This window comes from Pezoporus flaviventris, unplaced genomic scaffold, assembly GCF_033815535.1.
Source record: "Pezoporus flaviventris isolate CSIRO_AGI_PZ_B2104156 unplaced genomic scaffold, CSIRO_AGI_Pfla_v1 ptg000070l, whole genome shotgun sequence".
Classification (NCBI taxonomy): domain Eukaryota; kingdom Metazoa; phylum Chordata; class Aves; order Psittaciformes; family Psittacidae; genus Pezoporus; species Pezoporus flaviventris.
The window spans coordinates 5,831,343-5,858,805 of NW_026892618.1; the positions used below are offsets into that span (position 1 = coordinate 5,831,343).

General features: G+C 45.0%; 1 protein-coding gene across 3 annotated transcripts in view; it reads left to right on the top strand.

The window, feature by feature from the left end:
* The window catches only part of SLC4A4 (solute carrier family 4 member 4), a 205,341-nt gene that overhangs the window by 32,772 nt on the left and 145,106 nt on the right, over nucleotides 1-27,463 (top strand). Inside the window, exon 1 of one of the 3 annotated variants that reach the window (XM_061472196.1) lies at nucleotides 7,049-7,380. The exons of 1 other annotated variant lie outside the window; for it this stretch is intronic. The gene's annotated coding sequence lies outside the window, so the exon portion shown is untranslated. Of the gene's footprint in view, nucleotides 1-7,048; nucleotides 7,381-9,020; nucleotides 9,275-27,463 lie in introns of those variants that run through there. One more of the 3 variants, XM_061472198.1, reaches the window with a different exon arrangement.

Genomic DNA, 27,463 nt, shown 5'->3' on the forward strand with positions numbered 1-27,463 from the left:
GGGAGGAAGGATGGGAGCTTTGAAGTCTGACCGTTAGTGTGGGGGGAAAACACAAGTGAAAAGGGCAAGACCCTGAGAGATGGACATAATCCTCTTATGTTTGTATTAATTAAACTATATGTAAGGTTCTCCAAAGGAAATATTTTATTCTGGTGTTGTGGAAGCATCAAATGAAAGCTTGCCCTTTGACAGTACTGTTGTTATCTTAAAATGCTCCACCAGAACATGCTGTCCCTTCCGATGTGTCAATACTTCGTCATGCCCAGAGTCCTGCAAAGCACACAGAACAGGATGTTGTCTCAAGACAGTCGTCTCCTGCTGCTACATAAATGTTGAGGTGAAGCCTGAGTTTATTAGTTTTTAAGGCAGAAGATATTGTTTCTGCACATTTTTACTTCATACAGCGCCGTAATTTCTATTAGTCTTAAGTTGATGTGCCTTGAGTTTGTTTTGCTTACTGGAAGCCTGTAGAAGCTGAAGCCAATTGCACGCGTCATCTCTCCCATACGAGGTGGCCTGGTCCCCTAAGACCTTTTTGCAGGTTAGTGCCTCTGAGGAGCTTCTGAGGGCTGGGGCTACTCCTCATCTGTGATTGTTCAAAATCTCCGAGTGAAAAAGGAAAAAAAACCATTTTATATGTTGGTGTGGTTTTTCTTTTTTGTCCTTTTTGGCCTTGTTTTGGCTGGGACAACACATTGATCCAGTTTCACTTTCACAGACGCTTCACTCTTTAGCCTGTCCTAAGCTGCCAAAGACCTTCTGGAGTTACATGTGCTCCTGGAGAATTGTCATTTGCTATTAAAAAAAAAAATCTGTTTCTGTTAGAATTACAAAAATATAATTTAACCATCATGTCCTCCAACCTTTATACATACAGCACAAATTTCTGGTGAAGTATGACCTGCCAATGTTTGTTTTGAAATGTTTTGTTTAGGATACTTTTACACAAAAAAGCAGGAGATGTGACAATCCAAAGCAGTGAATGATAATGTTGCTGTTTAATTATTTGGATGGAAAAGCAACCTTTTCTGGTGACCCAGAATAGAGAATGACAACACCTCAAAAGCTAATCAATGGAAACACTGTTGTTTAAGGGGAATAAAGAGTCTGTATGATTGCAGTAGGAAAATGGTTAAAGGCAAAGAGCTGTGATGAACAGAAGGAGAAGAACCATTTAGATGACTATCTGTCATTTAAATTAGCTAAGTAAGGGGAAAACAATGTTCCAAGAACAGTAACCTAAAGAGTACAGGAAGTGAATTAATGATTAATTGTCTGGAGCTAAACAATATAGATCTCTGTGGACTTTACCATGTAGTTTCTTGCTGTGATAGTTTTATAGCTTTTATTTTTTTCTCAAATCTCTATCACAAGGCATCACCTATGAAGGACACTCAAGTGTATTAATGATTGGAATAGGTAGAGAAGCTGGTAATGTACTGATACATTATCTCTGTTACTGATGCTGCCTTTAGAATAAGAGCGAGACACCCTTTTCTTGACTTCATGGTTGTTGAGATGCAAATGTGTTTATCAAAGGCACTTCCTATAAATATTCAGACCACAGAACACTTCATCTCACTGGAGGCTGTCAGATATGGGGCACCTGTTGAAGGAGACAGCAATATCTGATCTTGGATGTTACCAGCTGGAAAGCTGTTAGAATTTAATCCCTTAGCTAAGCCTAGAGCTGACTTGTAAATCATTGCATCAGAAGGAAAGTTCTGTTACAGAGCTGCCTTACCCTGATGCCTATCACCATCTGCTTGTTGGAAGGTTTCTTCAACCAGAGGGTAAGAAGGCTCACTGAGAGGGCTGATTTCTGATTTCTTGCTGATTTTGACTGTAAGTTGCAAGTTTAGTCTACACTGGTTACGTTGGTGGACTTGGCTTTACGCTGAGAGTGGGTGAGATTTCTTCATGTCCTTCTAGTCAGTGATAAAATACTGGAAGCTTTCCTGAGCTGATGCACAGTGAGAAGGAATTTGACAAAGTCAAATTGTTAATGGTTAATGCTTTGTAAGGATTTGGTGTTCAGAAGAATCCATCTGGACCACAGTACAAGTGCTATAGAAAAGACTGGAGAACACACTGGCCCATGCCTCTGAGCTTTCTTTGTCTTTTTCTGGCCAAGGATACCAATAGCTGAGGAATGAGGAAGAGGAAGAAACTCATCTAAATCACAGCTGGGGGGGAAACTGGGAAAAGAATAAATCCTCCTGTAGTAAATACTGCTCTTCTCATTAGCAGCCCATCCATATCTATCTTAGAGCACAGAAGTGTTTTCAGTTCTGTAACACATAGCTATCATTATCCTTGTGCTAAAGGAGGGTGACTTGAGCCCTGTGATTTCTCTGTTGCCCTGAGATGTGCAAAAACCTGTGTCCTTTTTGGCCTGCTTTCTGCATGGACTCTCTCTGAAGTGGAGAAAAGGGCCTGTGTTTGAAAGCACAGACATGCTTCAGTCGGCTGGGCTGCTCTGCTCTTCCTCAGCTCCCTTCTTGTTCTAGAGGGGGTGAGTATTTGTTGTTTCAGTATCCCAACAGTTGTAGGTGGTGGAAGCGTGTGTTGCAGCATCCTATGCTCTGGTGGTTTTGTGGGTGGATAAACAAACACTCTCTCTTTCTTTTAACAAAGCCCTGTGTTTTTGGCTCTTTGACCGCTGCCTGCTTTGGCTTCCCGCCCTCCAGCACCAAGCAGGACACAGCTTCAGGCACTGGAAATCGGCTTTCCCTGCTGCTCATCCCGCAGGAAGCCCAGCTTGCTTGCTGCTAAGGGGCCATCAGCCACTTGCCCCACTCCGCGGAGTGCTGGAGCTGGGGTTTCCTCTCCTGAGGGTAAGCAGGTTGCTGATTTTGGGGTCCTTGGGGCTCGGGGGGGGGGGGGACGGGGGGGGGACGGACAGGCTTCCAGCAGAGGGCCCCCGAGCAGCACTGCAGCCGCTTCTGTGGCTGCTGCTGCTACTGTCGCTGCCTTTGGCCTCAGCACCACCAGCTCTCCTCGGAGCCTTGGTACCGGGTGCGGGAGGCACGGCAGTTCTGAGCATGGAGGAGTTGCTCTTTCTGGGAAGACAAGGGAAGTTTTTGCAAGGGAATAGAAAAAACAGACCTGGAGAAGAAGGTAAGAAATTGGCAGATGTTGCTCACAGACCTGTGCAAAGCACAAACTGGTGTTGCTTCCCAGATAAGTAGGACATAATACTTGTTTTCATCTATTCTGATCTCCAAGCGTTTAACCTCCCAACCTTAAATAGAGATCTACTTAAAAGGCTGTTGAGGTGAGTATCCTTTGCTACCAGAAGTTATCAGGAGTACTGGAAGTATCCCAAACAATCGACCCAGACTATAATATACCCACAGCTCTCCTCTCCTTTTAATGTGAACAGAGACTGTTGTGGCATGTATGGCTATCAAAGTGATCCAAGATTGCTCATTACTCTCAAGCAGACGTGATATATTTATTATTAATGATATGCACATCATAAAAAAAAATAGCCCCAAGTCCCCAGCACTGGGTTCTGTCTAATCTCAGCTGAATGTATTCTAGCACCTCCTGTTCCTGCATCCTTCGAGAGATGAAAGTGCCAGCCAGCATAGGGGAAGCCAGCGGGAATGTGGCAGTGTGCTCCTCTGGGCTCTGCGTGTGGTTTCAGAGTGAGTGGGCAGACAGCCGGGGGCTGAATTAGGACTCCTATGGAGCCTGAAAAGTCAGCTCCCCACGGAATGCAGTTTTCACAGCTGAGGCAGGGCTATTAGAAAACACAGGACCTGCTAATCAATCTGTAGTAACCAAGAGGTTTACTTCCATTAGGCAAGTCCTCATGCTTGGTGACTTGAAAACAGGTAGGGGATACACGTATGAGAGCTACAGAATTGTTTTTCAGATTGCCCTTAGAAATCAGTGCAATTGGACTAATTCAGTTGTCATACTATGGAACGCAAGGCAGGAATTTGTTCTGTCAAGTTAAACAGCTAGAATGAGCTGCACACCTGCATCTTTGTAAAACAAAACCCCTGTGAAGGGACCCTCAAGGTCCTTAGGAATAGCCACCATCAAGGATGGAGTCCTGAAAACATGCATGATTAATTTTGTTGATGTCAAGAGGATTAATTGCACACACAGGTATGTTCAGGGTTGAGCCTGCTTGTGTAAATGATGACTTAACACTGACCATTTGTCAATAAAAGATACAAAAAGCCTCTTGTGCAAACACAACTGTGTGCTCTCTGCACCTAGTTTTTCTATTGAAATACCTTTATCCTCTGAAACTTCCTGACTTAAAATGAATTACTCCTGACTTCATCCAATGCAAATATTGTAACACTTGGTAGTCTGCGCAAAACCCCGGGAATGCAAGAGCTGCCAGTTTCCATCTAGTTCAGCATGGTCCCTGAGTGACAACGCTGTGGTCAGCACAAGTGACTGCTGAATAACCTACCAGAAATGCTGTGAAATAAACTTAGGGAATAATGTGCCCACAGGGAAAGCTTAACCCTTCCAGCTCCACTGAGCATGTGTGTTGATGTATCCTCTGATCTTCTCCAGCTTAACTTTCACTGTATCAAGTGCGGCATTGACAATGAGACCTTATGTGACCTCATGGGAAATTGTGCGTGGGGTGAGAAGGCAGCAGAGTAATTTCTGGGTAGTAGCAGACATCTGGGGGAAGGTGGATTCCCATCCAGTGCCATTGCTGAAGCAGGATTTTATTGCCTGGGTTGTGATGGGGGGGCTTTAGTCCTGAGGGACAAGCTTTCCTCTGCTAAATCAAACAGAAGAGCTGTTGGAGGAGAGTGGGTGATTTTTAAGAGGGAATATGCAGGCCAAAGTGCATAAGTGATGCCAGAATTAACATATACACAGTGTGTTGGACAAGTCGTCTCTAGCTGATGGGTTTGTGTTCTGTCAATCACAGCGACAGGCAGGATTATTAGGTCCTTTCACTTGGGTGTCTCTCTGTATGTAGAGTGTAGTATTCTCAAACTTGGCCATGGGAACTGCCTTGGCTCTTGATGTAAGGACTCCTGGAAATGATTTGGGCATGGTTTTAGATCATGAAATGTCATGATGGTATATTTGAAGACTGACTTAAAATCATGCATCCTAATGTCAAAACATTTTTTAGCCAGAAAATGAAATGCATAGGTTTAAGGTGACAGTATTTAAAGTTATGGTGAGTTGGAAATGGATTTGTTATGGAAGTTATTTACATTTGTTACTCAAATAGCAAGCTAAGTGCCAGCTGTTGAGGACCATCCAAGACATGCGTTCACTGAGGGATATAAACACTTTAGGGAATCCAGAAACCCCCATTAGTTGTCAAGTGTTGAGAAGCAACAGCAATCTTCTGAAGTAGCTGATGCAACTTTCCATCAGGAGCTTCCCAGTTCATTTATAAGTGAAGCTTTATAAGGTACAAATTAAAGGGAATATCATTAGGGAGTTAAAACATGAAGAGTGTAGTCCTGGACTCTGAACATTGGGAGGAGGGAAAGCCGTATAGTTATTTGGGTTAGGGCTTGAGCATAAATGGTCATAGTGCTTCTTTTTGTTAATACAGGGGACTGTCATTTGTCCAAATGAAATGTAGCTCTAAAGGATGAAAATCATGGCTGTGTGGTCAGGCAACTATTGGAAACCCACTCACTGCTTAAGGACATGTTCTTAAGAAATTAGATTTATTAAAGGGAGTGGAGGAGCCCAAGTCCTGATCAATTCATGTGCAGACCACACGGCTGAGGTCTTTCAGGGAACCATTAAAAAGTGGGTGAGGTGACAGTGCCTGAAGAACAATGACCAGTGTTTAGGGGCTGAGGAAAGAGCAGACGTGCCAGCAGCAGAAGGGACAGGATGAGTTCAGCAGGGAGATAGCTCCCTGCCATGCTCTATGCTCTGCACATCCTGTGGTTTCTCATGCTGCTGCTTTTTTGTCTGTCCAGTGGATAGTGTATTATTCATAGAATCATAGAATCACAGGTTGGAGGACCTTTAATCTCACCCAGTTCCAACCCCCTGCTGTGGGTAGGAACACCTTCCACTAGACCAGGTTGCTCCAAGCCCCATCCAGTCTGGCCTTGAACACTGCCAGGGATGGGGCAGCCACAGCTTCTCTGGGCAACCTGTGCCAGTGCCTCAGCACCCTCACAATAAAAAACTTCCTCCTAATGTCTAATCTAAATTTCCCTTCTGTCAGCTTAAAGCCATCCCTGATAGTGCCTTTGGGCAGGTGACAAAAGTGGAGCTTGGTAGCTGAGGAGTAGCTGAATAGGCAGTCACCGTGCTGTAACCCTAAACCTTGCTGAAGGACTGGAGCTTCTCCTCAGAACTACAATAGTCCCCTTTGTTCCTCTGTGGATCTATGTCCTTTCTGCCGTGTGTTATTTGCAGAACCCCTGGGCCTGGACAGTAAAGCTGAACAGGAGTTGGGGCACAGGTGCTTGTCCTCTCCTCCAACACCGGTCGGGAAAGAGCTGCTTGGCGGGCAAGTAGTGTAAATGTAAGTTCGTGTGTGTAAGTGAAGCAAGACCGCACGAGGCAGCAAAGATAGGTGAGCTTTGTCGTGCTGGAGCTGAGAAGGAGCATGATGTAAGATGTTGCTTACAGAATCGCAGGCTGGTTTAGGTTGTAAGGACCGTAAACCTCATCCAGTTCTAAGCCCCTGCAACGGGCAGGGACACCTTGAACAACTCTTCGATTTCCTTGCAGAGTTACAAGAAACCGGACAAATGCTGTCTTCTATGTATTTTTCGTGGATTTTCGCTGTGTAGCGCGTGCTTCCAGTGCGCTGCCAGGGTGGTGTGTGCCCAGCGCTGGGAGAGCCCTGCGGGGCTGCAGCCGCTCTCGGGGAAGGAGCCGCTTGGCCTCTCCTGCCCTGGGGGTGGCTGTGGGCAGGGTCGTTTGGCGCGGGCGAGGGGAACAGCTCTGGGGTGAGGAGCGCTTGGGACCATTCGGGTCCCGCTCCCCCCGCCGAGCACCTGCCCCGGCGGGGCCCCGCAGGCTCCTCCCTCCGCCGGCCTCACCGCCCCCGGGGCCCTGTGACGCCGAGCGGCGGCCGGGAGGGGACGGGACGGGCCGGGATGGGAGCGGGCGAGGGGACGGCCGAGGTTGCTGGCGGCTTTAAATGCGTGCCGGGCAGGCGCCGGCAGCACAGCCGCTCCGCCCCGCCGCTCGTTCGGCCGCGGGGCCCTTCAGCCGCCGCCACCGCCTCCCCCCCGGCCGGGTTAGCGAGACCGGCGGGCAGGCGCCGGTGCGCGTATCGGCAGGTCCAGCCCTGAGCGCGGCAATGCCCCGCTGACGTTCCCCAGGCTCCCATCCCGTGGCTGCCCTGCAGCCCCCGCCCGCCGCCACGCTGGAGGAACGCCGCAGGACCGAGCCCCGGAGGTGAGCAGGGGGGAGAGAGGTCTCTCGGGGTACCTGCCCGGCCGCCTGCAGCCCTGGGGACTGGGGGGGGGGGGGACACCGGCAGATTTCGCAGCCAGGCTGGTCTAGCCCTGGTCGTTTTTCCCCCCTCCGCAGGGTCTGTCTCAGTCCGCGCTTGGTGCCAGCTTGAAAGACGCTGCGCCGCGTTCAGAAACTTCTTGTATGGTTCCACTTTATCTCAGTAAGTTCTGAGCAGCAGCGGGGTCAGGAATTCCTATTTCCCGTCAAGTTTTTAGTATTCCACCTGATTTATGTCCATATGGGGACGATATATATTTACTTTCTTAGTCAAGGCAAGCTCATTGCTGCTTGCTTTCCCTGTGGTGAGCTTTCTGCCGAGCGCTGCAGCCTGGAGCTGCTCTGCTGGTGAGCAAACATGGAAATGAGAATTTATTGGGAGCGCATCCTTGTAGTACTTAGGTTCAGGCGCTGTGCTTCAGCGTGCCCAGAGCTCCCGCGGTGCAGGAGAAGGTGCCGGGCATTGTTCTGTGGTGCTTAATCCTTCCGCATTGCTGCTCCTGTAAGTAAACTTGGGTGTAAGTAGCAGTAAGGTTGGGCCCTGGGGCAAATCTGAGTAGTAACAGCTCCGTCGAGGAACTGTACTAGAGGTACTCGCTTTCTTCTGCTTCAGGGAGGTATAGTTTGCTGTGTGGATGAACATGACTTTGGCTTAGGCTGCTGGCTACTTAGTGGCTTTATTGTTCTGGTTAGTCCTAAAATGTACATATTTTCCATTAATGAAGAAAAACAAAAAAAAGGAAGAAACTTGGCTAGCTGGGTTTAACAAAAGGTGCAGAGCTGCATGTTGTGTGGGAATAGAATTTGCTGCTCAGCAATTGCTGACACGATGTTCTCAGGAGTATGCCTAGTTTTTACTTGGCTGATAATCAAAAGGAAACTGTGCTTTAAGATCAAGGTACAGAGCCCACCCCCACCCCCCCCAGCCAAAACCACCCCAACGCTTGAGGCTCCCAAACCCAGTAACTGTTTCACAAGACCTAATTTTGTCCTCACAGCGTCCAGTCATATGCAGAATGATTAAATGGGATGGTTTGCATCTGTGTTTGGTTGGTCACCTGCTGGCATGTGTGTGTGCTGGTTTGTTCAAGTGGTGGACCTGAAGGAAGAGGTTACTTGAAGCAGCATTTCTGAGATAACAAGGGACTGGCAACTGCAGAGGAATGACCAGTAGCCTGGGAGGAACTCGCATGGTGTGATGCTGCTGTCCAGAGCTGGGAGTGGGATGAGAAGGAGCTGTGAATTGGCTTTTTTCTTTTTTTGCAGTTGGTAGAGGAGGAATGAAGTTGTCTCTGTGTGCCCTGGGCATCCCTAGCAAGTTAACACCCTGTGCCCAGCCACTCTGCTCTGAGCAGGGTATGGCTTGTAAGTTTGAAGGGTTTGTCCTTTAAACTTCCATGTTAGGATTTTAAATCTTGAAACTTAGTCAGAAAACACCGTCATCTGCTGGTGGTGTGTTGTGGTATTCCTCACAGGAGGTTTTTACATGGAGTTCTGTAGAGAGGCTCTCAAAATGCATTTTCAGAGTCCTGCTGCAGGTGTAGGGCAGGTGATTCAGTTACCGATGGCTTGTGCTGATAAGACACAAAGTGCATTTGGAAGAAAAATATCCCTGTGAGAAGGGAAAACACCCGTAACCCCTTTTGTTTCCTGATCAGCCTGCTTATCAGAGAGGGCGCCTTGCTCCTGCACACAAGTTCTTCCAGGAGCGGTGGAGAAGCCGGTTGTATTCCCATCAGAAGGATTTTTAACTGCATTAACACCTTGATACCTACAGTAAATAGCAAGCTGGAAAGTGTTTGGGCAAGGTTGTGAATGAGAATTGCAGTGTGAGAGGGTAAAGAGAAAACCTCTGTTTATTTTTCTGCCCATAACAGTTTTTTCCAGGTAGTAGTTCTTAATCAGAGGTACTGTCCTGCTGGAGAGAAGCACTTGGAAGGCAAGGTGTTGCCTTGATGGAGCAGAGATAAACTGGATGCAATAGCTGCTTCGGGAAGGTGGATGCCTGGAAACACTTTATTCTTGTGGGTACAGATAGTGATGCTCCTGCTTCGTTGTTGCCAAAGTGAGCTACCATCCTCATCACGCTCCAGCGACCTGCCTTTCATTTATTTTCTGTGTGCATTAGACTTAGAATCTGAACTCTTGCTTGGAGCAAATTCAAAGGGTTCTGATAGCTACTGTCAGGTTTTCTTGTATGAAGTCAATTAGCTGCTTCTGGCTTCAAATCCATTTAGGAGGCTCAAAAGGGAGTGCTCTTAGAAATCCCTCTAATAGCAGTTTACAGTTAATATTGATAAAGGAGCGTGTCTCTGTCATTGTGCTGCTTCTGGTAGAGGGAAAGCTTCTCTTTGTGCTCCCTCTGAATAAACAGAGCTGGAAAGGGGAGGCAGAGCTCTTGTTCTTCACTGTGTTTGAAAATGAAATGAAAATACAGCAATTAACTACCAAGGTTGCAGCTAACTCCTACACCCGTTCAAAGCAATGCTTCTCCCCCCCCGCCCTTGAACTTTGAGTTGTTGTAGCGTCTTCTTTCCCCTGAGTTTGCTCAGCATTGTGTGTAGTTTGTGGCAGGAATAGTTTTTACTGTTGAACACCGTTGAAAACAATTACAGCACCTATCCTATCATTGGGTGATAAAACAGCGTGTGGCAGAAGAGAAAAGCTGCAGAAGCTTAAAAGCACTTGGTGGTACCGTGGCCTGCTGAAGTGCTTGCTCTCAGGTAAATCTCTTCCATCATCTCTCTAGATCTTGGTGGCTTGATATCAGATAGTGGCTTCAAGGAGTGGCCATCATCTTTTGGGTTAAGGCTTGCATGGGAATGGAGCTCAAAGACAGTCTGTCAAACATACAAGCCTTGAAAATTAGTGAGTGATATTAGTTATGATGAAAATACCTCCTGTGGAATGAAAGTTGCCCCTCGGGCTATCAGCAGAAAGAATTTAGGTGAGTTTCTATGGTGAGAAATAGCAGAAAATTGGAGAAACCTGCGTCTCAGTTCTTGTTCTTGATATTCTGTTGTGCTTGGTTTGGAATTGTGGATTTTTATCTGAATTTCCAGCCACGCAGAGAAAAAGAGAGCAGGACTTGTAGTGTACAAGTCAGTTGTGATCCATACTCTGAATCCTGCGGAGCGCGTCGGAGGGAATGGCAAGTGGTCCTATTTTTAACAGGTTTTTCCACCAGAAAAATCAGAAGATGGTTTGACATAACCAAAATCAGAATCCTTTTTATTTGAGGCTCAAATGGATTTTCTGCATCTGATTTCCAGGATCGTGTGTGCTGTTAGTAGGGCTGCTGCAACAGTAAAGCACACTGAAGGGGGATTTGATTTATTTTGTAAGTGTGTGTGTATTATTTATGTATATAATTGTATGTGGAGGGAGAGACTGGATAATCTATGTATTTATTACTCCTAAGGAGATACTTTAAGGGAAGAGGGTAATCTTCCAAGTCACAGTGTTTCAAATCCTTGCTTTATTATCTAGCTACATTTATTAGGGAACAGGGTCATACTTCTATTGTGCTACTGAATATTATGATTGCTACATACTCTGTGTTAATCTGACTTGAAATAAGCCTTAACTGTCCTTCCATGAATAGTGATCCATGCATTTCACATTACACAGTGAGTCTTGAAAAATCAAACTTGCTGGTGGTGGGAATTGTTTTAAGGAATCCTTATGACTGATGTTTACTAAAATCTATTTTCTTAATAATGTTAATTATAAAAACGGCTTAATTCAGTGCTAATGTTATAAATGAACATATTTAAAAATTTTCTGAGTTATAAAATGTTGGCTTGATGAGTTATATCAATCTTATACAGTTATATCAATTGTTGTATTTTTGTTGCCTCCTAAACAAGTTATTCCTGCAAGGTATGGTCTGTAGGAAATATTTTGCCTGGGTTTCAGAGGAGAAAAGCATAGATGAAGCCAGAGACTGTGAAATAAATATAATTTCTTTACAAATTGGAGCAGGTTTGTCTGTGCTGCTCCTTTTTAGACAAGTCCTGAGGACTGCTCTTTGGGTTTAATCAGTTGTTATTTCATTGTTAGCTATGGATTTCTTTGCTAGAGATCTTTTCTTTTTTGAGGGTGGTTTGGAAATTGTGGGATTTGATCTGTTGGAGTGTTCTTACTGCTAAATATGGGATGTGGATATTTCCATGATCTGCCTGGTGATGGGAACAGATAATTGTGGGTGGAAAACTGTGCTTAGAACTCTGGGGGCTGTGGTGGGATGGTACCTCTTTTTTTAACCTGTGCAAGGTGCCTGCAGCTGATCTGTGGGATTAATCAACCAGGCTAAAACTGGATGTGCTTCTTCCCCAGTGGAGATTTAATTTTATTTGCCTTCTCAAGTTATCACAGTGAGCTGGTATTATGTAAGAAATTCTGGTGGCTTTGCATGTGCCACGAGCATTTGTCTTTTTTCACTTAAGATTTACTCCTGTAGTTTATTCTGTCTTCTTCTGCTCCTGTTTTCTGAGCAAAACCCGAACCTGGAAGCTTTTTGATTTTGATGGGTATTCAGATGTGTAATCTTAAATCAAAGGAAGAGACTGGAGTCTCTTGCATGTCAAGTAATCATCTGTATTAGAATTTTTGTGTCTTGTCTATTCTGCACAGTAATTGCAGAAACAGGACTTGCCTGTCCTTTTCACTGCTCTGTGCAACTTAATGATAATTTTCACCTCAAGTTATTTAAAGTTTTTTCTTAATTTTAATCTCCTCTTGCAGCTTTACTGATCAGAGCCTTTAATTTCAACTCTTAACCTTGAACAGAGGGTTGCAAAAGTGAACTGCTTTTATTGTTCTGTGACTATATAACACTTCAGACGTATCGTCAACCCTCATACGTAAGCATAAAGATCTGTTATCAAGGTTGCTAACTGTGAGAAGATTCTGTGTTTAGAATGAGGTTGGGAAATAGTCGTTTGGTAGGTCACGGAAAAGTAGCATTTGAATATGTTACACCTGCTTCCTTGCCCTAGAATTGAGTGGAAGTGTTTCCTACATGGGATTTGTACGTGCACATTTTGCTCTCAGTTGGTAAATTTGATGATTGTGAAGTGGGTTTTACCCAAATTCTTGCTGGATGTGAATAGCCTGATATCACTTCCACTTCTGACAGTTGGTGCATTCAGCAGGCAAACAGCACTGCTGAAGACCAGCCGCCCTAGTCAACAGAGCAGCCTGTGTATCCTTCTAGGCAGAAACAATAACCGCAGTGAAAAAATAGAGGGATACTTTGTTCTCTTCTGTCCCCTGTGGAGCTCCGTTCCAAAGCTGTAATGGCACAACAATACAGCGTGCGGTGCCCTGAGAGTTATTCCACATCCATTGTCTAACACCTCATGATCTATTAGGCTTGGGCTTGTGAATAGTGACTGAGTTTGAGGAGCATTGTCCCAGGCAAAGTGTGAATGTGGTGTTCTCAGGAAGCACTGCCAGATGCCTTCATAATGCTGATGATGGAGTTTCAGTGCTGTGAGCATCCTTGTTGGTGCATAGGGAAAGCTTGGAAATGTGGAGCCATGCCCTTGGAGTGCCACAGCATGGTTCACATCTTTCCTGGCCATACAACGGGCTCCAGTCCTGGTACCTTTCCTACAGTTCATGGGACGTTCATTTCTGTGGGTCTGTTGCCTGAATCCCACAGGCAATTTGTCACCAGTGACTTCCAGCCTCGAAGCAATTCAATGGGTGGATTGTTAAGGCCATGCTAAAGTGCAGTAGGTTGAGTCCGGTGTGCATAGCTCCACTGGTATGAGCAGGAGGAACAAGGGTGAGATGATAGAGTGAGTGGAGAGAACATATTGAACGGGGATGGACAGGTGTAGGAACGAAGTCTGGATTGTAACCGTAGGCTGTGTGAGGGGTGGGGTTAGAAATCAATCGGAGACCAGTGCAAAGTTTTCAGTCCATCTTTGATAGGGACTTGAAGGGTGGTGTTAAGGAGAGGTTTAGAATACAATATTTAGTTAGAAGTTAATGGAATATTTCATAGGAAGGGACCTACAGAGGTCACCAAAGGCCTAGGTTGTGTTTTCAGTTAAAGCTCACCTGTGGCAGTGCCAGTTGACATCACTTAATTTCTTGCAAAACCATCTTGAATAGACAGATGTTGCTTGCAGAGTGTCAACTTTTGAACTGCTTCCATTTCAAAGTGAGTTTAAATCTATGGTGTGTTACTGACATCCACAAAATGTGTTTGGAAAGAAAAGATTATTCCCATGTTAAGAGCAAGAAGTGCTTCTACAGGAATGTGATAAATTAAGGTTTTTCCATAGCTCAGAATAGAATAGTATTTGTGGTTTTCTACCTTCTTATGAATAGTAAGTGATCAGTTTATATATTGAAAAGCCAAGGTCTGGCTTTAGGGGAGGCAGTCTGTCTCTGCAGTGTATGCCTGCTGTGTTGTACAAGCTTTGAGAATGCCTTCTTTGGCCTTCAGCAAATAGTATATGGTTTAACTGTGCCCAGGGGAGTGGGTTTTGACACCCTGTTAGAGTAAATCAGTCTTCAATATGATCCCTCATGTTAGACCAAAGTGACTTGTCTAGCTTGGTAGATAAGGTACATGACTCTCTTGTGTTTTGAACTGGGAAAACGCTCCCTTGAATGAATCTGGCCAATGCTTAGCGTTGCTCAGTGTAGATAGGTTATGTGACTGTAAAAAACCAGCAGAGTATCATGGAATTCTTTGGGCTCAAATGGACTTTAAATCCAATCCAGTTCCAACACCCTGCCACAGCCAGGTACACCTTCCACTAGACCAGGTTGCTCCAAGCCCTGTCCAGTGTGGGCTTGAGTGCTGCCAGGGATGGGGCAGCCACAGCTTCTCTGGGTAACCTGTGCCAGTGTCTCTACCCAATGCCAAGAGTAGAGATATTGAGACATTGAGCCGAGCTCTCCTTGTCCCTGGCAATGCTGCTGTTGTGGTTGGAGCCCTGTTCTGTGAGTTGGCTTTGGTGTGCGAAACCCAGTGGCTCAGAGCTTCCCATGGCCCAAAGCCTCGTGGTCTGCCCAAGGAGCATCATGCACTGTGCCTGCTGATGCTGGTGTGTCCATGGGACCTTGCTGATGTCCGTTGGCAAGAAAGAAAAATTGGGTCTGTTGGGCTTTGTGGTAGACCTTGAATTTTCCACCTTAGCCGTGCACTGAAGAAGGCCTGGGAGCCTGCTAGCATTGAAAGAATGTGAGCAAGTCTGGGCTTGAGTGTGGGCTTGGGCCCATGCTTCACTGACAATGTAGGCAAGCCCAGGCACCCCTCCTTGACTACTGTGGGCACTGAACTACAACCATGGTGCTCTGACTACTCAGTTTCTCGTATTTGCAGGAGTGGGCATGTAGCTGTGGTTATCATCCTATAGTTCAACCCGGGATGGACACTCCGAACCTGTGAATAAAACAGTGAAATGTCAAGAATTGCTACAAAAGAAAAACCTCGAGGTTTCCTAAGTTTGCTATGGATCACCCATATCTTCCCTTTTCCAGAAATGTGATACATATTTTTTGTTGAAAGGGAATATGCTACAAAACATCTTCGTGGAAGCCCCAACTGTATCTTAGCGTCAGAATCCTCTCCAGACACTGAATAAAAGGAGATCATGTCTCCAGCTTTAAAATAATTACTTAAAGATCAAGCTAGAAGAGCCCAGACCAAGTGCAGTTCACTGAACATTAGGTATACAACTTAATTTATTAAAAAGCATTGCAAAAAACAGCTTAAGCTCACGGTGCTCAAAATATATCTCCCGGCAAGTAACCAGAATGTCCTCTGAGCCTTCAGAAGTGGAGAAATGTGGGAGTGTGCAGAGATCTCTGTGAACTCTAAAACTTTATGTAATTACTTTTCTACAAATGAAGCTGTCTTTCTTGAAAATGTTTCTTCCTTTTTAATTCTAAATGATGAAAAAGAAACATTTGTGTTAAGTATTCCTGGTACATTAATGCCTTGGGTTATGAACAGCTTAGTATTTTCCTGGGGAGGTTCAACTTGTAACTCAGGAAGGATATCTTGTATTCTCCATGAAGAAGTCAGTACACTTCTGGATATGACCCTTAGTTTGAAATTCTCAGTAATGTCTATGAAGTCTTGCACTGTGGTCTCAGCCCAACTTTCCTGGCTCTGTTCCCAGACCAGTTATTCCACGTAGCAATAAAAAAAAGGCAAGATAATGGGTGCAGATAACTGGTATTTAATGTTGCTGTCAACAATTTTCCTTTTACCTTTAAACAGCTATGTTGCAATGAGATGCTGGGCACAAAGCTGTTCTTTGTTAGCAGGTGTCTCCAAGCAAGTGGTGATTATATGAAGGTTTACAAGCTGGGTTAAGTGATAGGTGGTTATAGCCTGTATTTGAGAAAGTGCCTCCAGCTGATGGTTAAGATATGTGTGACTGGTTCCGAGTCACCCAGGAGTACCTTTTATCACCTTTGCTTACCGTGACCCTTATCACCAAAGGGACAAAAGGCAGCTTTGTATCCAAACCCTGTTGAAAATTATCTGGAGTTGGCCGCTGTTGTACCCTCTTCTGGAATGGAGATGTCTGGTTAAAGATGAGCAGTGAAATCTTCAGGCACCAGCTTATATAACTACAGTTATATATACCCAGGAATCCTGGCTGAAAGAATTTCTGGTGAGTCGGGGATGAATTAGAACAGCTATGGAGAGGCCATGTGATGACCAAGCTGGGCAGGTTATGCTCAGTGGGTGCTGACCACGAATGTTGCCTTGGGTTGCCCTCTCCATCCCCAGACATGCTGGCTTGCCTTGTGACCACACCTGACACACCAAATGGGTGTGCTATAGAAAGTTGGTTTTCTGAGGTTTCTTCCCAAAGAATGGCTGCCTCCAGACACATGGAGGCAGATGCACGTTAAGAAGAGAATGGAACCAGACAGTGGGTGATAACATGAGCAAATAAGCCTGATATCTCGTTCACTCCTCCCTGGTGGGATGAGGAGAGAATCGGAGTGCAAGTACCCAGCCAAACCCAGCATATTCTCCACCCCTTATTCCATACGATTTGCATGATACTCAGGTCCCTATCCAACACATCCTCCTTACCCATCACCCCCCTTCCCATCCTTTGATATAATACACAGATACCATTTCCATAGTCTGTGGACCACCCCTGTGAAAGGTCTGTAAATTGTCCATAGATGTCCATTGAGTTGATTTAGTCTGTGACTTTGGGCTCCATCTCTTATAATGGTCACTCAGGACAGGAGAGGTGCTGTGTTGAATGGAGTTACTGGGCACCAAAGCCAGCTCAGATTCGTCACTGCTGCACCTGCACTGCCTCTTGGAAGTCTTGTCCTCCATTACTTCAGTTGGTTCCTGCTATAGTAGTTTCTGTAACATGCAACTCAAATTATGGGTTACAACAATTTACAGGTTTTTTCCATTACAATGTCCACCCCAGTTCCTTTCAACCAGACCATAGGGCTTAACATTGTGATGAATTTCTCCCCTTGCACCTTCTCCAGCTTGGGCTTACCCACAGACTGCAGTCCCATAGGGGTGGAGCTGCTCTGTCTTGGGTTCAGCCATGGCCACACGCTTTGAGATGTCACAGCATGACCGGGTACACCACCATCGCTGTTATCAGACCGTTCCCAGCATAGCAGAGTCAGATGATAAGCACTCCAATAAGCAGCAAAACTATAAAGCATCCGCTAATGAGCACTAGACTCCAGTAAACAGTGAGGCAAGCAAGCCCTATGGTAAATACACAGTAGCCTACCAATTAATAGCTAAACAGCAGTAACAGCTATGAACTTGATCTAGCACATTCCAGTTGAATCCCTGGTTATTTGGAACTTTTTGCACCCCATGTTGGGTGCCAAGAAGAACTGTTTGGGTTTGACCCCAGCTGGCAGCTAAGCACCACACCACTTCTGGCTCCCTCTTCCCAGTGGGTTGAGGGAGAGAATTGGAAGGCGAAAGTGAGAAGTCATGGGTTGAGGTAAAGACAGTTTGATGGGTGATGCAAAAGCCACACATGCAAGCAAAGCAAAACAAGGAATTAATTTGCCAGTTCCCATCATCAGGCAGGAGTTCAGCCATCCCCAGGATGGCAGGGCTCCATCATGTGTAACGGTGTTGGGGGAAGACAACATCACTCTGAATGTCTCCTACTCCTTCCCTCAGCTTTATATGCTGAGCCATGGCGCCATATGGTCTGGAATATCTCTGGGGTCAGTCAGGATCAGCTGTACTACAGGAGCCTGAGTAATACCAGTAGCCTTTCTTTGGTGAAGGAAGATACATGTGGTCTTAATCTTCTAGGCTGTCTCTATCCAGAAAAATGTTTTTTTTTTAAGTCTATCCCTAGAGCAGATGAGATTTTTCAGCCATTGCCTGAAAAAAATATCTGTCCTAAAGTCCCTTTTATCTTGCAGAAATCTGCTTGGGCTTGTAGACAAGCTCACTGGTCATCACACTAGTTTTTAGGGTACTTTGGAGGATCCAGGATCTCCTGCACTAGTGGTGCTTGTCAGCATAACTATGCTTCTACCACTTTCCCCCCACCCCAAGTTGTTTTTTGGATGGTGATGGGTTACTAGAAAGGAGTTTGTAAGAAGTAGCTGTGAACACTTTCTAGCAAGAAACTACTTTTCAGCTCTTGGGTTATGGTTTTGTTCTCAGACTTGTTTTGGGCTGATATGAGTAAGTCTATTTTGGGCTGCCCTTGACTGGATGTCATCTAAGGGACACTCTTGTTAAAACTTGGGAGTTGCCTGCTCAGCGGTTCAGTTACGTGCTCCCGGCTGTGGTTAGAGACAGCAAATCCAGCTTTAGGGCACTTAGAACCAAATTAAGAACATGACTCTCCCATGAAGCAAAATGCCAATCCAGTAGCTAACTCATTTTGCTGGTAAAGTGAGTTTAACATTTCTAAATGGATTGACTTTATGCAGAATCATGCGTTGTCTGCTTCTACCACTCTGCTTTTATTCTGCGTCATGTTCCTCCCTGTTTAATTTGGTGTCCTGGCCGTGAAAGAACCCATATCCTCCGTTCACTGACTAATGCAGGAAAAACACCATCATGTGCCCCTGCCTGGTCTGGGCGAAACTCTTATTAATGGCTAATTGATAGTCTGCAGGTCCGAGTTTAAAGATCACGGGCTTGGTCTGCTCTTTAGTGGCACCACGATTCAAAGTCAAGGTAGTAACTGGGTCATCGTCATGCATTGGTCTCATTGCTCTATGAGCTCTGTGCGTGGAAGGGCAAGGGGCACCTGAAGGTAGTGCATTGTTCTGTACAATATTGACCTGCTCCCTGTTGTCCACTGCTGGGAATGTTATGGAGAATCATAAGAAATCTCTGTTTGCTGTTTTTTTAGGTGCCGTCAAGAGTGTGAACGTGTGGCTGAGCTCTTTCATGAGGCTAGTAGACATGGCAGTGAGGTTCCCAGTGGTCATCAGTGTTCTGACAGCTATTTTCTTTGTCTGATAACGTTGGCAAAACCAACAAACGTACCTCTCTGCTACCATGACATGACATTGTGAGTAGAGGCACTGGCACAGGTTGCCCAGAGAAGCTGTGGCTGCCCCATCCCTAGCAGTGTTCAAGGCCAGGTTGGACAGGGCTTGGAGCAACCTGATGTAGTGGAAGGTGTCCCTGCCTGTGGCAGGGGATTGGAACTGGATGAGTGCTTTAATGTCCCTTCCAACCTAAACCAGTCTGGGATTCTATGTGGTGTAAGCCTGGACAGCAGTAGCCAGGAATCAAACATCAATGATTTTGCCCCAGCAGCCTGATGACAGCCCCCAGAAGGCACAAGAGGCTGCTCTCCATGACTGGGATCACAGGTCTGCCATGGTCATGCAGGGAGGAATTGTCACTTGCAGTCACACTGCTGCTGAATGCCCCTCATAGGGGTCATCAGTGAGGGACCAGTGTTCCTTTAGGTTCTTGGGCTTGTGCTGGCATTGTTGGTATTTTGCTAAGCACTTGGCAGTCTTGAGAGACAGAACGGCTCCTGGGGTCCGTGGTGCTGTGGGCTGGGACTGCCTTGCTCCTGTTGTTCTGGCAGGAGCTTAAATTGGTGGAAGTGATGAAATTCTTAATTTCAGTTCTCAGATGGCTTTAAAATAACTTGGGTTTATGTTTCTCACCCCTCTCTCCTCTCTGGAAATGTTGTTCCTTCATCTTCAGTAAACTTGCTTTATGTTTTTGTGGTTGTTTGAGTTTTGTTTGTTTGTTTAGGGGGCAGTGGTTTTATTTTTTTCCCCTTCCGGAGCAGCTAATGAAGGAAAAAAGGGCATTTACTTTGCAAATTGGCTCTTTGCATTTCTGTCAGCCACATCTGCAATAGTTTGATCGACGATTATTAAATTGGCATTTTATGTATTCACTGGGACCGATGCCAGTGACATTCAGCAGAGATTTTGTCTCATTTTCCCTGGGAAGCAGTCACTATCAAGTCTGGACAAGAGTTGTCATTCATATGAGGGTAGCTTGGAGCGCTTTGTTCCCTGAAAGCCTACTGTTTTTCTTGCTCATCTGATGTTTTTGGGGGAAGTTGCCTTTCCTCTGCCTGGATTATGTGTGTGTGCTGACATTTGCCTCTTGTCTTCGTTTTACAGCTGTGAGCTCTGATCACACTCTTGATGGGATCTCAAACAGCATCACTTTCCTTCTTACTTTTGGGTAACTCATCTAACTTGTAGAAAATACATAGTTTTACAGGGACTTTCATCTAGTAACCAGGTAAAGTTTGCAGAGATTGATTTGTTTATTTTGTCTTCCTTCTTTCTTTACCCCACCAAGATCTGTACTATTTCAAACTCAAATAAACCCCTGACATACTCCTGGTTCTCTGTCATGCACTTTCTCCAGGTCTCAGGCTATAGCTGGACACTGTGGTTGCATCAGGATTTTGGTAATACACACACTTCACGAGTTCTTGCTCATGTAACGGCTTTGTGTGCTGCTCAGTCGTGCCACACGGACTGTGTATGAGGTTGAGTGTTGAAGCAGATTACGGGAATCATCCATGTTAAAAATATCCTTTATGCTGGATTATGTTTGTGAAACCAGCATATCATGAAATCGCTTGTCACTTCAGTACACCCAGAGCTAGATCAGAAGTGCTGTGACTGCACTCTGTGAAGTGCTGAAAGTGCATTAGCTCCCTTGGTTGTTTCAAATCTGTCCAAAATGTTTTATACAACCGTGCTTTCTGCCTCTGCCAGCCCAGCATTGTGCTGGATCAGGTGTTGTCTGTCCTCCTTCCAGCAGAAAGCGTGAAGCCAGCATATGTTCTGTACTGCATGCTTAGTTGTGATGATATTAACTTTGGTGGTCTAGAGATCTGTGATGCTTTTAGAGCGACTTCAGCATCTCAGAGGTGAAGGGAAGGAAAATACGCAGCTCTAGGAGTCATGCGTTTGAAAGTGTAAAGCCTGAAGGGAGGAAAAGTTCCAAGCTGTTAGAGAAGTGAAATTAAGATGTAAGATGGTCTCATACATTTTGTGTGTTGGGGGTTATTGCTACAGAGACTTCCCCCCCCAAACAATCACGTGGGAGGATGAGTGCAGGAGCTGCTTGCTGGGAAGCTGGGATGGGGAGTCCTGGACTCTTTTCCCTGCGGAAAACTGGCTCTGGGTTAGTGGTGCCACTGGGTGTGCTGCTCCACCCCACACTGTACACACTGCCTGTTCCTTTGCTGAGTGGGAAGGGGACTTAACCCCAGGAACTCCCATTCCAGATAACCTTTTGCTTTTACAAGGTGGGCTGGCAATGCTGAGGCACCCACCCTAACATCCCTTTCTGTAGGTAGGAAACCATGTAAAGTCCAAGCTACCTATCCCTTGCTTTTTTGAGCCCCAGTGTACCCAAATACTCAGCAGGTGCTGGGAAGATTTCCTACAGTTGCTATTTCATAGAATCATAGAATAGTTAGGGTTGGAAAGGACCTTAAGATCATCTGGTTCCAACCCCGCTGCCATGGGCAGGGACACCTCACACTAAACCATGTCACCCAAGGCTCTGTCCAACCTGGCTTTGAACACCGCCAGGGATGGAGCATTCACAGCCTCCCTGGGCAACCCATTCCAGTGCCTCACCACCCTAACAGTAAAGAACTTCTTCCTTATATCCAATCTAAACTTCCCCCGTGTAAGTATTAACCTGTTACCCCTTGTCCTATCACTACAGTCTCTAATGAAGAGTCCCTCCCCAGCATCCTTGTAGGCCCCCTTCAGATACTGGAAGGCTGCTATGAGGTCTCCACGCAGCCTTCTCTTCTCCAGGCTGAACAGCCCCAACTTTCTCAGCCTGTCTTCATATGGGAGGTGCTCCAGTCCCCTGATCATCCTCGTGGTCCTCCTCTGGACTTGTTCCAACAGTTCCATGTCCTTTTTATGTTGAGGACAGCAGAACTATTTCTAGACTATTTCTTTGTCTAGGTTTATATAGCTGCGTGTTTGTGTATATATGTATTTATGTGTGTGTGTATGTATATATAAATATAGTAGACAGAGGATTTCTTTACAGATCCTGTCTGCTACTGACTTGTGAAGTCTTGTACCCATTTGAAAGTCATGTGTTGAGCTGGTGTAAAATCCATGCTTGTAATATTGCAGTTCTGAGTCTGTGATACCTGATCTTATGACACAGTCCACTTAGGCACTGGTTTCTCAAGAAGAGCTCTCACATGAGGCTTGAACAAGCAGCTACTTCATAAAACAAGATTGTTTTTACATAGACACGGGTTTAGTTGAAGAGCACATGAAAATGCTCTCGGAAGTCAGCCCTTTGGAGAGGTTTTATCTAAGGCTTGCTGAGCCTTGGGTCATGCACTGAATTATTGATCTGTTGAACACTGACTAATTTTGAGTGGGGCAAACACTTTATGGCTTGGGGTCATGTTTTCACCTTAGCTCTCTTCAGTCCACCCTGGATTGTGCTCTCTCCTTCTGCCCCTTTCCCATTTTCAAAGTACTGAGAATTTGCTCATGGCTTTTTTTTTTTTTTTTTCTCAAGCAAATATTTTGAAGCAGGTTGGGGATTTTAGGAACATTTTCATACCAAAATCTTCTTTTTTCCATTAGTAGCCAAAACTGAAAAAATACGTAGTGATATCCAATTGGATGGGTAAAACGTGGTCAAATAAGAAATTGCCTGTGAGGCATAAAACTAACAAAAATATTGCAGGACATGAGATTGTCACAGAAATAAATGGCATAAAAACGCCAACTCAGATCCCCCAGGCTGTCCTGAAATGATAGTTTTTAGGAAAAATCCACTGCTGCTTGTGGGTTTAAAACCTGTCACCATTCTGCCTCTAGAGAAAACTTATTTGTGATTTATATTTCATGCTTTGCAGAAGATGAAGCTGCAGAAATGTTTGGTTTATGTTAGTCTCAAACAGATATATTCATAGTATTTGCAGTCCAAAATCACTTCTTCCTTTTGATTGGCTCATCTCATAAAGCTCCTATGTAAATGCAGTCTTGAATTCCTTTCTGTACCCTTTCCTGGCTCTAGCTGCAGTCACTATAGCAGATGAATAGGGAAGATGGCAGGAACCTAGTGCTGAGTGGTAGATGTTCACCTCATCCTAGTGCAGAGAGGTCTGGAACCAAGATGCTGTGATTTCCAAACTAAGCTTGAAGGAAATGTGGACTTCTCCTTGCTGGTATGTCTCCAGTTACAGCTCCATGGTCTCCTTTAAGAGGAGAAAATGAAAGTAAACAGGCAGCTGAGTTTATCAGGTTTTATAGAGTTGTGTCATTTTATGGTAAGCAATCTAAACACAATAAAACAATGGCTTTAACTGCTACACCTACTGTAGGGTCCGTTGCCAATATCCCCCTTGGATTTCCCTGTGTTTTGATAATGTTGCTTGGTTGTTTGTGCAGACGAAAGCTTCAACTTTGTTCACTGCTAATTATTTTTCCTGATAGTTTTTTCATTTTTGGATCCATATTGGATTGGATTTTTGGTATCCAAATTGAAGTGTCCTCCTGAAGTTCTCAGATATTTAAATTGAAACCCAAATGATACAACTTATGTTGTCAAAATAAATTCATATAATTCTTAGCTTGGTTTCAGGAAGGTGCTCTCATAGGCTTCACCTATGAGTTGAGATAAACCCTTTGAGTTCTTGACATTCCAGTCAGTAAGAGTTTTGAAAACAAGATTTAGTCAAGAACTGAGACTCGTATTTAGATCCTGTAATGGGACCTAATTTCAGTCCCTGCGAACACCTCTGTAGAGTGAAACATGTCATGTAACAATGAGATGATCTAATTGGAATTTATTAAATCCCCAAACCGATAGAAGTCCATACCCCCTAGTTTTCAAATATGTCTTATTAAGGCACTTTAGTAATCTGAATAGAATGGCACAGTATCACTGAACCATCGAGGCACCTTTCCCAGAGTGAAATCCATGTAACCTGGGATATTTCACACAAATAATTATATCCAGGTTTGTATTCTGTTTGTTGCTGTCTGATTGATCCAAGGCACCCAACAGCTTTGGGTTTCCCCATGGCCTTCCTAACTTGCTGACAAAACCAGAGTGTCAGTTGACAGGGGAAATACTTGAATCCAGTGATTCAGGCAGCAGTGTAAAGACAAAGGGCTGCCCACAGAAAGCACACTTACCCTGTGTTTGCTATGTCCTTTCTCCAAAGCCCCTTTACCAAGTGTGCTTCGGTAATGAAACGCTTGTGTTGCTGTCATCCCTGAGAGATGTGAGCAAACAGCAGCAAACCTTTGAGTTTTCACATGCCCTTTGAAAAGACGAGTAGTCCAGAATGTGCAATTGCTCATAATTTGGTCATAACATGATAAACTTGCAAAGCTTTCTTACTTTTTGCCTCCTCCTTGTTTCAATACAGCATGTGCTATTAACCAGCAGCCGTTTTGTACACATTGTGGTCCAACACGTGTTGGCGGTTCCTTGGCAATAAAAGGTAGGAGTTGGTGCTGCAAAAAGCACAACTGAAAACAGATGAATGGTCCATGCTCCTTTAATGTTGTGTATGTTCTGTCCTTTTCGTATGTGTCTTGCATAGTCAGAAAAAAGGGTGCTTTGGCACTTTACTTGCATTTGTTCGGCCTGGAGAAGAGAAGGATCAGGGGAAACCTTAGAGGAGCTTCCAGTGCCTAAAGGGGCTGACAAGAAATCCGAAGAGGGGCTTTTGAGAAGGGCAGGTAGGGACAGGACAAGGGGGAATGGCTTTAAACTGACAGAGGGGAGATTTAGATGAGATCTTAGGAAGAAGTTCTTCCCTGTGAGGGTGCTGAGGCCCTGGCACAGGCTGCCCAGAGAAGCTGGGGCTGCCCCATCCCTGGCAGTGTTCAAGGCCAGGCTGGACAGGGCTTTGAGGAATCTGGTCTAGTGGAAGGGGACCCTGCTTGTGGCGGGCCGTTGGAAATGGATGAGCTTTAAGGTCCCTTCCAACCCAAAGCAGTCTGTGACTCTATGATTACTCTTCAAATGTAGTTTGCACATGGGCTCTGCATTATACTGTCTGATACAGTTACAGCGCTGGCTCTGTTCTTTGTTCCCTTTGTTCAGTCCAGATTTTGCTGGTCTTTCTTCCTGATTTCAAAAGCCGTTTGAAATGGGAAGAATTGTAAAAGTTTATCAGCAAGTAGTAACCCTCGTTTCTGGCTCTCCAGCTACATGACACCTTTATTTGCCGTAGTGAGTGATACCTCAGTGCAGCAGCTCACATTGCCACATCAGCCCTTATTTATGTCAAGGACCTGTTTCCCTCTCCTGTCTTCACCTGTGAGACACTTGTTAAAATCCTATTGACACATCATATCATTCCCAGAAATGTCTGGTACGAATCTAATGATCTATCAATACTCAAGCCAATTACTGAAGCAGCTCATGTTTTCTCACTTGAGTATATTCTGTCAGACTACATGATTCACTCTGATACAGACAGGGAAAATAGGATCCCAGTATTACTATTATTTTATTAATTTTCAGGTTTGTTTCCAGAGCCTTGCAATAGCAGCAGTGAGGATTTGGATCTAGATAGAAAGTGTCTGAATGGCCTTTTACCTTATTAAAAGGAGCTGATAAACCAGGCTTAAACAAGGGCATGTTTCTGTTCAGAGACCCTAAAAAATCCCCCTTTCCCTCTCCCCCCTTTCTTCTGTCCAGTGTCTTCTCCATGGGATGGTGAAAATACCTTTTTCTGCGGCAGTGCTTCACTGATGGCACTCTGCCAGTTTTCCCCTCAAGACCTAAGTGGAGATTTTCTTGTTGTTTCACATGATAAAGGATGTTTTCTTGCTAGATTTTGGCCTGAAGAAATCCTGCAGTAATCCAAGATGGACAGAAAAGCCCAAGTCAAGGGAGGTGGCGCTTGGGAGTCTAATCCCTGAACTCCTGCGGATTAGAAACAAGTGCCATGCCAGGGCGATCCAAGCTCTATTCCTGGCCCTTTAAACCCCCCAGCTCCTTCAGATCCGCTCTGCGCCTGTTTCAGGGGAAAAGCATCAGGCTTGCAGTGTGGCTTAAGCGCTTTTCCAACCTGTTAAATGGGATGGACTGGTGCAAGGGAAGAAAGGTGCCATTTATTGCTCAGCAGCAAGTGGGTGCTGCTGTGATGGCCAATTTGAGCAGCCATTTCACCAGGTGGATGGCACCTGGTGAATTTTCAGCAGTCCTTGCAGGCAGTGGAAATTGCTCCCTTCCTTTCACCTCTTTTCTCTCTCCTCCTTGCCATAATACTTTCTTCTCAGTTGCTGCAAACTTGGACTGATGCTGCCTGACATGACATGGAGAAACTGACCTTGGAAAGTGGTGTGGGATGGGCTCAAGGAATGGAGGCAAACGCCAGGGCACGTTGTGTGTGAGGATGTTAGAACAGACTTTACGGAGTAATAAAGCACGTGTGATTTGTGTTTGGTCTGGAAATCCAGCCCCATCTGTTCCAGATTTTTTCAGTTGTGTTTATAGCAAGTAGCTACTGTGCTGGTGTGGGGAGGAAATAAGATAAATAAAAATTGGGCTGTGCCTTCACGACTATTGCAAAAAGGCAAAAGCATCCATGAAATAAGTTCCCTTCTGTTGCATTAGGAGAGATGTATAGTCTTGAATAATTTAATGAAAATTGGAGCTTTCGGTGAAGGATTCCATGTGCATGCCTGGGTGCTGGCTTTGTATGTTCTCTTGGCAAGAAGCACATCCTACCCTTCACACTGAGCAGCAGCTGCATGTGAAATGGTACCTTCCTTAAGCCAGGGAAGTTTGTTCTTCAAATCCTCTGTATTCTGGGTCTCTGGCAGATAATGCAGGCAGAAACAGCCTGTGGGAAGGGGAAGTGGCCTTCTTTCAAGTGTCTGAATTGGAACTAAACTTAGGAGGCGATGCTTGTCTTTGTTTTGGGGTATGGTGCTGTATTATTTGCTGACATCTGGTAATCCGAGTGAAAAATGGGTCTTTCCATATGCTTCCAAGTGGCTTTGAATCTGACCTATTTCACTTTGTTCTTTATCTGTGACATGTTTGAGACTCATTCACAGGAGCTGAACTGCAGACTAAGAGCTGAGAATGTGTCCAGTAGTGTGTTAGTAAAGGTGTTTGTGGTGGAGGAAGATTTGGCAAAGATGAGAATGTCTGCTCTGCTGCTGTTTTCAGAAAACCAGGGCCTGGGTACATTATTTTGTGGCTGGTTTTTATTGTTTGTTGTTTTTCGGGTCCGTGTTGACACACATGGTAGATAACCTGAGACATTCTCATTTCTTGGTATTCACCCGGTCAGATTTTGTACTCTCCTGAATTTGAATGTGCACTTAAAAAACTCTATTGCTGCTACTACATATAGGATATCATGCAGGCCAGGTTGGACCAGGCTTGGAGCAACCTGGTCTAGGGGAATGTGTCCATACCCATGGGAGGGGGTTGGAACTAAATGAGCTTTAAGATCCTTTTCAACCCAAACTAGTCTGGGATTCTGTGCTAACAAGTGGAAGCAATAGAGATGTGAAGAAAGTTTGAAGGCTTTGTCTCTCTCTGTACTGA